The sequence below is a fragment of the Numida meleagris genome, chromosome 4 (assembly GCF_002078875.1).
Source record: "Numida meleagris isolate 19003 breed g44 Domestic line chromosome 4, NumMel1.0, whole genome shotgun sequence".
Lineage (NCBI taxonomy): Eukaryota > Metazoa > Chordata > Aves > Galliformes > Numididae > Numida > Numida meleagris.
The window spans coordinates 47,465,434-47,478,277 of record NC_034412.1 but is presented as its reverse complement, the minus strand read 5'-3'; the positions used below and the strand labels follow the sequence as shown (position 1 = coordinate 47,478,277).

The 12,844-nt window shown below is 36.0% G+C and overlaps 1 long non-coding RNA gene across 1 annotated transcript; it reads left to right on the top strand.

Annotated features, from left to right (window-relative positions):
• LOC110398073 lies at positions 7-2,235 on the top strand. Its single transcript, XR_002438180.1, has 2 exons — positions 7-766; positions 1,619-2,235. It is a non-coding gene; the product is annotated as an uncharacterized LOC110398073 (long non-coding RNA).

Genomic DNA, 12,844 nt, shown 5'->3' with positions numbered 1-12,844 from the left:
TTACCATTTCTAAATAAAACCTTGTGTATTGCATTCAGATAATCTCTACCTCAATCAAGAGGAAGAAAGAAACTTTATCACAGCCAGAGACCTCTTCCACCCCCTTAGCCAGATTGCTTCTTGTCAGAATACAAGCATTACAGTAATTTTTTAGTAAAGAGAATAGGAAAATTCTGGGAAGCATACAAATACCTTCAGCTTTAACTAATTACTTGGTATTGATGTTTTTCCCACTGAAAGCAGAACATTCTTTTAAAATGTGGTGGAATTTAGGGCGGGTAGTATAACACAGGTAGTATGATTTATTTTGTTTTGCAGCTGAATTTAGGAATACATTGAAATAGTTTAAAACCAAGGCAAAGGCTGGGCAAAGCTGATATGATACCTTCTAGACTAGTTTATTCACTCCCAGTAATTATTCAGCTTTAAAGGAGCAATAGGCTGCATTAGAGAAGCAAGTAAGTTCTTTGGCTGTCATGTGCAAATGTGCACTGAGCATTCTATAATAATAGTAGGACAGAATTCTTTGACTGTGGTGTTGGTAATCCCTTTAGCATTATACACAAGTCATTTTGTAACCTGTCATTACAGCAAACCTCAAGTTGATATGACAGATGATATTCATGCATTAAGCACAGGCCATCCTCGCTGCAGTAAACATGGTCACCTCTGCAAGCTCAGAATTGTGAGGAAGGATGGAGAAAACAAGGGCAGGAAGTTTTACAGCTGTCCTCTACCCACAGAAACTCGGTGCGACTATTTTCAAGTAAGTATAAGACTTCATGGCCTGTTTTCTAATATGTAATGTTTCCCACTTTTTGCTTAATTCAAACATTTTTCATGTCGCCACCTTACCCCAATAATCTGTAATTGTGCAAAAGTGTTTAAAATGACCTCATGCTTTTAATGGATGGTATCTGTTCACACTGAATTGAAACTAAGAGCATAATCATAGCTGTAAGCTTATTGTTTCAGTTACTTCTCTTACATCTGAGAATGTACCTGCTTGTGCAAATGCTCTTAATCTGCTTCAGCGTAATGTAAGACAGATGCATAGTAGAATTATTGATTCGGAGGGACTTATACAGCTCATTTAGTTCAGCCTCTGGCTTGAAGAAGGACTGCTGCAAACTTTAGATCTGGACATCAGCTATGTCTCTGTCAATCCAAAATCTTGAAAACCTCTGAGGGCATGTATGCTATAGTCTGTCTGGACCGCTGCTTCCAAGGCTGCACCGCTGTGCAACCCAGCCTTCATGGCTACAACCTGTGGTCTCACCTTCTCGCTGTGAATGTACATGACTGGGAAGAGTTTAGCTGGGTCACCTACCACCAGAAAGATCATATATGAATTTGAGACAATAATGACTATGATGCCTTAATTTGTAGAAAACTGTGCATTAACATCAATTAAACTTACAAAGCCGAGTTATGGTATTTAACACTAATCAAAGTGCACGCAGTGCACTGATCACCAGAGAGCTCAGACTATCCTAAGTAGCAAGACTTTCTGTTAAGGCCTCCCCTGTAGATCCATCTCCCTTTTTAATTTTAAAATAAGGAGTTCAGAGCCAACATATGTGCTAAAACTGTGCCTAAAAACTGTTTCTTTTGACAGTGGGCTGACTTGAATTTTCCATTTTGTCACCATGGCAAACGATGTGTTATGAAGATGGTGTTGAAGCTTGGTCCCAATAATGGAAAGAACTTTTTTGTGTGCCCTTTAGGAAAGGAAAAACAGTGTGGCTTTTTCCAATGGGCAGAAAATGAGCCAGTTACACAGTCCATTCCTTGATGTTATAGTTATCTGTTTCTCAGTATATCTTAAATATGTACAACTCTCCTGGTCATTTCTGATTTGCTGTTATTTTGTTTTTCCTGTTCACTGATTAATTAGTAGAATAGCTCCGACAACTAAGTAAAAAATACTGCTTACTCAATCCCAATTTTAAAGAGTCCTATAACATTAAACACTGCTTGTACACTGCATGCTACTTTGAAATAAACATCTAGCTTGCAATATATTGTGACATACTGTTATTTGACTGGAAATATAATTGAACTGCTTTTTTTTTTTCATGTAAATGTCACTGCACTGTCAGCACTGCAAATTTTCAAGCTGATATGATTTATGGAATGGATAACTTAATCTAGATTTGTACTTGAAATTGGTAGACTCTTTTATAAGTAAGTGTAAACATGTATTTAATTAATAAAATTTAATGCACTCTTCAATATAGCTTCATGTTTTATTTCTTCAGAGCTTGAAAAGAAACACCAGCAGACAGTACACTTCAAATTTTACTATAGCTGAACATATGAACCTGCTAGATTTGGAAAACAGACACATACTGCCCCACAGTTAATATAACATGACTCTGCAGTTGTCTTAATTATATATTTTAAATCTGGATCTTAACATTTAATTCCAGTTGCCATTCAATCTTTCTCCCTAATCCATGTTAAACATGTAATAAAACCATTCCACTTTGGTGGTTAAAACAGAACTGAAAACTTGCAAGTCATCTACCACTCAATATTGTTTTTCTTTAACTTTTGTTTTTTGGTTGGAAGGAGTGGCAGGGAACATGGTACTGACTTAGAATTAAAGAAAACTTAATTTTTCTGAGAAAGTTGAGGAACTACAGTCCAGTTTAAAGTTTCACTTGCAGCATGGCATTGAGTCAAATTAATTTTTGTCCTAGCCAACAACTTCAGAGAAGACTTTGTTCTTCCCCTTTTCAGCAGCCTATGTCACATATCAAGTCCTTTAAATCCTTCCTTATGTGAAAGTAATTTTTTTTTTTTTAATCAGATAGTAGAAAGTATAATCCTTATGTTGCTTGGTGGATTCTTTCCAACTAATATATATCTTTCATGAAGTCTGTTATTCAGTGTGGGGTACTGAACCCTACCTGAGAACAAAACAAGCTACTTCACATGGTGAAGACTTTTACATATAAAGACACCAATGATTCATATTGCTACAGTGGTATGTCACTGTTCTAAGTTATTTTGGGTTGTACATCTAAATCTTTAAAATTGTCATTTAACCACTGTTATTTGTACAATTCATTACTATGACAAAGTGAATATTTTTACATGTGGTTGGATGTCTTGCACAGGGATAAATCTTCAATGGTTCAGCTAAACATGAAAAATACAACAATTTTTCATCATTTGCCTTTAACAAATGTGAAGGTCTCAGAGAACTTAGAACTTGAATGACTTTTTCAGACTTTGACACTTCAAAGATAACAGGGAGGCTGTTATGTCTCCTTTTTTAATCTCACTTGCGAGACAAATAGTAAATGAATATTTGTTTACATATAACACATACAAGCTTTAAAGGATTAACTGCTTTTATTAGCTACTGCAGTTACTTTTTGTATTTCCTTATTTCTAGAATATGCTGTGCATGAAAATAAGTAAATGCGTAAGCAATAGGGAAATTTAACCTGGAAAATGGAGCAGTAATATACAAAGTGCATTTACCATTCTTTAACAAAATGAGTAGTATGTCTGCTTAAACTAAGGATATGTACATAAGCCAAAATATCTTGTCCTGATCAGTGGTTCACCTATTTAAGAAATAATTTCTCCTGAAGTCTGAATACTTTAAATGCATGAGAAATCATCTAGACGTTTTTTATTAAAATTATGTTTCATCTTTGAATAAAAGTTGTTTTATTAAAAAAAAAATACTTTCTGCAACATCTCATTCCCACTGTTTTCAGTTTGCCTAACTACAAATATTAAAATGTGGTAACTTAGTTTATCATCTCAAATATAACATAATAGGCCAGCATAGGCTATCCAGTTGAAGTAATTGGAGCTGGCTGCAGGTGGTAGCTTTAACAACTATACATCACAATATGTCAGTGAAGATGGAAATGACAAAGGGCAAGGCCAGCTAAAGCTCTTCAAATGAGCATGTGGAGGAATCTGAGATGTTTGTACTCTAGTGAAGCAAGAGACTAAGACAGTGAATTCTAGATCACCAGCTGCTTCTGCATAACTTATTGCTTCTGCTAGTGCCTTTTTTCCCCTCCAGCCTGCTCTTTTTCCTCCTCCTTTAGGGAAAGAGCATTACACTAGTTCTTTAACAAGCTGTGGCTGATATTTGGTATTAAAAAACCTTTCATAAATAAAGTTGCAAGAAAACTTAAAATACATTCTCTTCAAAAGAAATGCAACCAAGGGTTCAAAGCAGTAGGTGGTTCTTGAAAGGATCTCTTGAGTTTGTTCAGAAGTCCTGACTTTGCCTTTTGTCCTAGTATTGTACAGATCAGGCTGTTGTGATTTTGTTTTCACATGAATTTAGCTATTACAGTGCAAATGATGAAATACACATACTTCAGATTCTTATATTGCTTACCTTTTTGAATGTCATGTTGCATACAACCAGCTGTGAGGGCTAATATAAGTCATTGTCAAAAGAGGGAACTGTCTATCCCAAAAGTTTCTTGATTTCTGTTCCTCATGGAATCCACTGTAAGTGGCTTAAAAATGTAGTTATTTTCAGAGGCTTTGGGGTTCTGACATGGAGTTGTTACTTTAATGTCCTGCAACTGTACATAACCAAGAAATGGGCTGTGTTACAAGTCTCTCCAGGAAGCTGTCAGGACTGAGAGACTCACATAAGCTTCTTTGGCTTGATGCATTTCAAAGAAGATAATTGCAACTGTATAGCTAGCTTTACTGGAAGATTTTGATTGGAAATACTCTTACAATTTTTGGAGATTTTTTAGGCATTAGTATTATAGAAAGTGTGATAGCATGACTCATAACAGAAGTCTATTTAATCTTTTTCTAGCTTTTTATATGACAAAGCTATCCTCATAGAGCATCAAATCAAGGTCACAAGATGTGAACTAAAGACTTAAATCCCAGAAAGTCCTAATGCCATACCCGCTTTCTACTCTACAGTAGGCAATTTAGTTACTATCACAGTTTAAATTTAAGCAGAGTAAATCTTTCACTTTCAAAGCAGTATTTATTTTCCAATTGTGGCATTTTGGTTAGAATCAGATACTTTTCTGAGTTTCAGCCCTTTGTACCCTTGTTTAAACTACTTTTATTACCAGCTCTTTGTTAAAGTCATGTGTTTTTCTTAACCTACATATGCACAAATACCATTTGATGGTAATATGAATTCAGCAAATAGACTGAGGCCTGGAGCAATGGTCTTACGTTACTAATTCACTGAAGAATGAATTTACACATAAAATATGCACTCAAGTTTTGAGACACGAGTAAGTTGCAGCTGTAAATACAGAACTTTACTGTTACACACAACTTCATTTCTGCATCCACCTGTCTGGGTAAAATGTAGCGCTGGTTCTCACTTATTTTTCTGAAATGGAAAACAACTAAAAGTGTTTTAGTTTGATGGGGAAAGGGGATGTTCAAAGAAGTGAAAGATGCCATCCTTTCTATCTGCTAAAAATGCACATGAAATGTTCGTTACTTTCACATGAAATCAAAAGGTATTGTAAAGTCTTTCAGAGACTTCACAGCAACTGCAGGCCCTCTTTCTCTCTAAACAAAATCCCTTTGCTAGAAGATTTAAGACTATTCAACTCTTTCCTGTGTCCTTCTGCACTATGCAATTTTACTTGCTGTCAGCTACACTTGCATTGACATTTGCTGATGAATGCTCAAGTTCAACATCTAGCATGTTAATATCCTGCAAGTATTTATTTTTATTCCTCTAATGTTTGAAAGGTTGTTTACTATGCCCAGTTTTCACTTGAACATTCAGAACATACATTCAAGATCCATCTAGAAAAGGCTGGAAATACGCCCTATTTTGTACTGAGCTCAGACTAAACAGTGTTCAACTTCAGTTTATGAGTGAATCTAACTGCACACTTCACTGGATTAAAAACTGACCTGTGCATACATTTTGCTGACAGATCTGTACTCAAGGCTGATTCCAGCCACCCCCAAAAATACTCAAAATGGGCGTTACCATAGCAGCTGGAACATCATATCTTCAGGTAAGAACTCATGCATGCTCCATTAGCTTATAGTTTATGCGCAGCAAATAAAGATTTTCAAAGAAAACTGCATATATATACATACTGCACTAGGCAGCAACTTGAGTAGGAGCTGCTCCCACTCCAGTCAGGCTGCAGAGCTTGGCACCTTGTTTGTTCCTACACAGCAATGCAAAAGTAACCAGAAGAATAAAAAATTCTATACTCCTAAACAATTCAGGTATGCAGATACTACAGCAACAACAGAATATAAATAGTTGAAGCTTTTTTCAATATAGTAGGACAGGAATTATAATACTGAAACACAGAATTGGGATCTTATGCCACTATCTACAGAACTGTATGTACTTATGGGGTAAAACAGACAGAAGGCGGAATTCAGGCAGGTAAAAAACACAAAACCCTGAAATTGTAATGTGCACACACAAAAGGAGGCAAAAACAAACAAACAAAAAAAAAAACCCAGAGCATTTAGATTACTAATTGTACACTCAAAACATTATTTAGCAAGTCCCAGCTCACAGCAGTATGATGCTAGTTCACATGTAATAAATTAGGTACTGCTGCACATCAAAACAAACTATTTTTTTTTTCTCACTGCTCCAGCTTTACCTAGTGCACATTAATTTGAAATTCAAAGTCTCTTGATTCCACAGTTGAATTAACTTTATTTTTGATTTAATACTATATCAATAAATGAAGCACAAGAAACAATTCAAGCACTTGAACTTTGTTATTTAAATCTCCAAAGGCCAGCTAAAGCCTATTTTACATACAACTACTCGCCTATGTCTATCGTAAAGTCTCTTCAATGTAACACAGTATTCAGGACTGACAGCTATGATGGTAATAAATACTGAAAAAGGCCATTCCTGAGACAGTGCTATTAATCAAGCCACATTTAGCTATTTGGTCAAAAACACCAGTCATTTTGTTAATTACAAGGCTTCAGGTGACAATCAGCTAGCAGGCTCTGCTGATTGAGATGAACCTTTTAATGATAGCTTAGGTGATTACCTTCAATTTCTATTTAAAGATTGCTTAGGCTGCTTGATCAAAATTACTGATGAAAAATTTGTCACTGAGGTTGGCATTGTTTCCTGGGAACAGGAATGATACTGGGCAGCAAACAAACCCTGCTGCTCTCAAGCTTCCACTCCTGTGGCAGTTCTACAGGCTGAGCCACCAACCTGCAGGAGAACTCAAGTCTATTCATTGCTGACGAGTGATGTACAGCCCGCTTATTACAGCTACTAGTTGCCAAAAGAGCATGTTGGGAACTATCTCCGAGATTCCCATTCATTCTCCATCCCATTTGTGACACCGCAAAGGGAAAGGTTCTGCCTAGCATGGTTAGTCAATAGAAAATTGAAGTGACAGTTGGAATATTTATCTGGCATTAGCACTCATGTTATCACAATGACACACTACGTCATTGTTATACAACTTTATGCACGACTGAATTTCTATTCTCAACTCTGAAAGAGACTTGATTTTTCAAATTAAGTTAGAGTTGTAGATCTATTTTTGAATGCAATTGGAGATACCTTAGCTCAGCTGAGCACACAGGCTCTTATCTCAGGTCTAAACTTCTTCGCGATTCAGTAACTAGACATCCCTGTGACAGACCCCCGAGAGCCCAAATACAGCAGTCAGCCAAAAACATAGTAGTGCTGACAGCATAAATCACAGTGACTTTCAGTTACATACTCAAGAATTCACAGTGCTTACATTTTCACAAAAGCACTGTGAAACCTCAGTTGCTCCAAAATACGACATTTTGAGTCATACAACCTCCTCATGGGAAAGTCTAATTCATATTTTAATCAAGTGAAGGGCATTAAAAAAAGTTGTTGCATGCAGATTCTGCACTTTCCCATTCTAAAGATGGAAAATCTAATGTTAAAGAGTTAACTACTTAAAAGACAGAAGAGGAAGATGTGACAAGACAGAAGAGAAACATGAAAATATCTTGTTGATGAGAATTCTCCCTGAAGTGTGAATTCTTGATATAAACCCTGATTTCTCACTTCTCTGAATTTTACTGGGGAGAAAATGTTAGGATGGGCTTGAGGGCTGAATCATGAAACCTACTGAAAGACAGGCACCTTACTTCAGCCTGCAGAAAAGCTGTTAAGAGGTTACTTTTGCCAATCTGAAAACATACTGTCACCAGCTGAAAAACCGGCTACATTCCTCAGTTTCCTACTGCATATTCCTGCATTATGCTTTGTGTTGGCATTACAGCTGGGTGACTGTATGGTAAAACAAAACAGCCTGTTTACCCACACTCTGAGAAAGAGCTAAAAATAAATAAATAAATAAAAGTTTAGTTTTCAGCCAGACTAGCAAGCTGATCCATTTTGTGGAGCTGCAAAGTCACCAGAACCAATTACATAAATGCATACTGAGGGATGGAAGTATTATCGCTCCTTTTTAGGCACCAAAATCTTGACCTAACTGAAATCACACATCAAAGATTGACAAAGCTCAAAACTTAGCCTTATCTTAGCTAATCATTCTCTGTGCAGTACGGTGGCTTTTGTTGGATTTCATTACCACCATTGTAAATGTGCCTAGAAGCATGAGATGGTATTCTACACATACTTGAGGGATTTGATGCATACTTCTCCAGCAAACAAATTGTCCTGGAGCTATTTGTTACTGCACTTTGATCAAAAATTATGAACCCCACAGCAGGATCACAGGACAGGGATGCAGGTATATGCTATTCTGTGCGAACTGCAAATGGAGGCCAGAGAAGTTAGACTGCTGGATCTGGCATGAGGATGCTCAGGTGCACTCTAGTTCCTGTACCAGGACTTGCAGACAAGTAACCACCAGAAAAGAGAGCAGACAGGAAAGAGAAAAACATTGCATAAAGCAGTTAGCATCCTTAAGCCCGTGCAATAGTGATGTCACATGCCTAAAATCTCGTCTTGTGAAGCTACTACCACTTTGATAAAGCAGTAACTGAAATTGTCAAAGTTACTGCCAAGAAGCAAGATCATGTGTCTTTTCATGTTGACAGGTTCATGAGAATAGCAAGAGACTGATTTTAAATAGTTACTGTTTGTTGGCATTGCAGCTACTCCAATGTAATTCCTTTTCTACTTCATAACATGAGAATTAGTCTGCAGTAACAACCAAATTAACAAAACATGACTGTATATTAATTAGACATGTTTATAACAATTTTTACATTCACCCTTTTAATCTACAATGCTATATTTCATCTATTATTGTAAATCCTCAAGAAAAAAAAAAGCAGCTTAAGAATTGATTAGGTAACAAAAAGAGGAAAATTAATTCTGCGTCGCTCCTTAATTCTCAGAAAGAGCGCCACAGATACAAATATTAATTTATGGAAAGTTTTAGTTGCTTTGTACTTTTCTACGTATCACCTTGCCAATCAAAACTTCATTCTCACAGATTATCTATTATAATTTGCCTTGGAATTTTTCTACTGTGATATTATACTGTGATATTATACTGTGATATTATACTGTGATATTGCCTCTCAAGTTGCTCAAAAATGCAGCTTCTGTAGTCATCATTTAAATCACTAACTAGTTCAATAGGAAACACTAAATATGTTTTTCTATTTACAAACAAACAAAAATCTTTGCATGGGGAACGAAGGCACGCAGGACAATTTTGGTGACAAGGGAAAACAACCTGCCTAAAAACCTAATTTACTGCACACAGCTGAGCAAAATCTAATTTACCAAGATCCCGTGCAACAACAGAGAACCTATTCAGCAATTTAACTGAAGGTCATGAATTAAATGAATGCAGTAACATAGCCTGTGGAAATTAACATGAATGCAAACATTCCTGTCACTTTCAAACAGTAAAACATCCAGATTCTAAAACTCTATGTGAGAGAAATTACTTAGCTTATATTTCCCATTTAAGTTCTGCAATTACAAGCTGATTTAATATTATGTTTGCTTAATATTATGAAATATTACTGTAACATGAAGGTGTGTATACGTAAATATATCATTTAATTTCTTTTAAATACTTCCCAATAGATAAGCATTTTAAGCATTTTATCTCATAACAACAAGAGGAGTCAAAGTCGGAGCACCATGCTGCACCTTCCGTGATTGGTTACCCTCACATACTACGAAGACTAAATACAGTTTGCAAATAGAATCAGGAAGTCTCACTTAAGCTGACACTTTCACAAAAGCCTTCCTCCAGTTTGGAAAGCTAGGCTTTGTAACAATCTCTGCGTGCTTATCTTCTAAAAGTAAGTGCCAGGTTCTTTCCAGTTCCTGTAAAACTCTACCTGGGAAAAAGAATAATTAAAAAACAAATCAAAATGAACAACCAACTCGTCTTTCAAATACTTTCTCCCCCTGTCCTACTAAGCAAAAAATAAATAAAATCACCAGCAAGAGGAAATCTCACAACAACTGGCACACTTTGAAGTTGCTAATTGCTTTTATTTCACATATCACCACCTGTCACTGTGAATACCAGCTAATCACAGCAAGAGTATTGCACCAGCAGGTGAGTTCACCTACATTGCTTCCAATTGGCTGGGAAAAAGAAGAAAACAAAAAGAAAATAAAAACACAGCAAATACTGCTAGATGCACAAACATTTAAATGCATTTGCCGCTCGACTCAGCAGCTCAAAGAGTAACAATGAAACTAGTCATAAAATCCTGAGATTCTGTAACATCTGCTCAGTGGTTAGTTAGCAATGCTGTTTTGCTGTAAACGTAATGAAACTTATGCAGAAGAATGAATAGACCCCCTAGTAAGAACATTTGTAGTTCAGTACTTAACATATATCACTTCCATATCAGAGCTAGAGTAAACGTAACAGTATCACTGAGGTGTTTCCCTCCCTCATTATATCATATGAAATGATAATTTGGTAAGAAATGTTAGAAAAAATCAGGTTAGCTGGAAGCTAACGAACGTAAAACAAAGACTTAAGCAAAATACACACACACAGACACGAGGCATTCAACTGAAATTATCATTAATTTGCAAGTCTCATATTTTGTGTCTAGTAAAGTTGCAAAGTGAAAAACTTCCAAAAAATTCCATGAATTCCAAAAGATTGTTTTTGAAACCACAGCAGATGAAGTATTACTCATTTGTAAGTAATATCAGAACAGCACATCTGCAATTTAATACATTGTCAAATTAACTATATATTCAAACAACTCACACAAACTAATCCTTTCATTTATGATAACTAACTCAGCATTACAAAGCAATCTACATCATTAAACCACATGTAACAAATATGTATGTCTCATGGAGACGAGTAATTTTTTCTCAGGTATGAATGAGCAGACTATGTAGAAAGTTAGAACTCTAACTCAGTGACTTTAAATACACTTCGACAGAGCATTCTCAGCATGTAGTCACAATCTGTAGTTGTGTATGCTAGCTAACACAGTGTGACATAAACACACTAGAAAGCATTTCACCAATGTTCTCAAGCTCTCAGGAAAATGAATCCTGGATTCACTTGCAGCAGTTTGAGACATTACTGTTCAGCTGTCAGAATTGAACTGCTATATTCACCATTTGCAATGCTATCTTCAAAGAAATAATCATTGGGATTTTACCTATCTATTTATACTTGATTGCCTGAAGTTACAGGTACAGATACTGTTTCATTCAGTCCATCTTAAGATACAGTAGCTATGGCAGAGTGGCTGTAGATAGGAGAGGTAGATAAGCTGCTGCAGATATATACAATAAGAGCTCCTTTGACAAAAGCTTGGTGTGGCCTATTGTGAACTCTGTGCTATTAGGTGCTCCAGAGACAGAAGTGAATCTTCCAAATAAGTGAGTTTGCTGATCTAGTTCAACAGCAGACCACAAAAGATGACTATTGTAGTTTGAATGTTTTCTCCAGCTTCTGAACATCCATCTTGGAACACACGGTAAGAATCATTCTAAGGCACAATACACAAGCACCCAAACAACCTTACTTATAATAGATACATTAAAGTGTGCTTTTATTACAAAAAAAAAAAATTATTAAAGTAAACAAAGAATAATTCAAGTGTTTATGAAAAGGTGTACTTGTTTTCCTTGCTTGAATCCCCCCCCCCCTTTTTTTAAAAAAAATTTTTCCTAGTAAACTTAAGGTTGCAAACAGATCATAAATACCTGCAGAACAATCCTCAAGATGCTGAAGAAAGTGATTAAAACAGTTGTTTTGTTTGTTTGTTTGTTTTTGCTATAGATAACTACCACGCTTTAGGTAAGCAATTGCATGTTTGCAGCGGTAGTGTGTTATAGGAAAATATAAGCACACAGCACACTCATGACAAATCACTGTGATTAAGATTCATAATTTAATTTGCAATGTGGAAAACCTGTCTAACACCCCATTTGCAGTCAACAGATTTCAACACTCCTTGAAAACTTGTACTAACAGGGATGTTTGGATGTCCTCTCCACTCGAAGGCATTTTCAGCTATTTTGAAACAAGTTCCCTCATTTCTCAGTCCTTTAATTAAGACTTTAAAATCTTCACCACTGCTCTTCATTTCCCTTTCCTTGCTTGCTAGCATTTGCATGTAGTTTTCTTTTCAAGAGAAAGGAAAACCAGGACTAAATCTCAGAATGACAATTAAACAATTCTCAAAATCAATCTTCTATGTAGAGGCAGAGCCCTTTCTTCTCCCTGCCCTTTATTCCAGATTTCTGCCAAATACTTGTTTTTAAATGGAAAAGTGAATGCCTTGTCAGTGGTTATTATACACCACTTTTGCTTATTTAGCTCTTAAGAAAGAAGAAACAGTAGAAGAGCTGTTAGATGCTTCATCTTTGTACTTGGTATATAATAACCTGTCCACT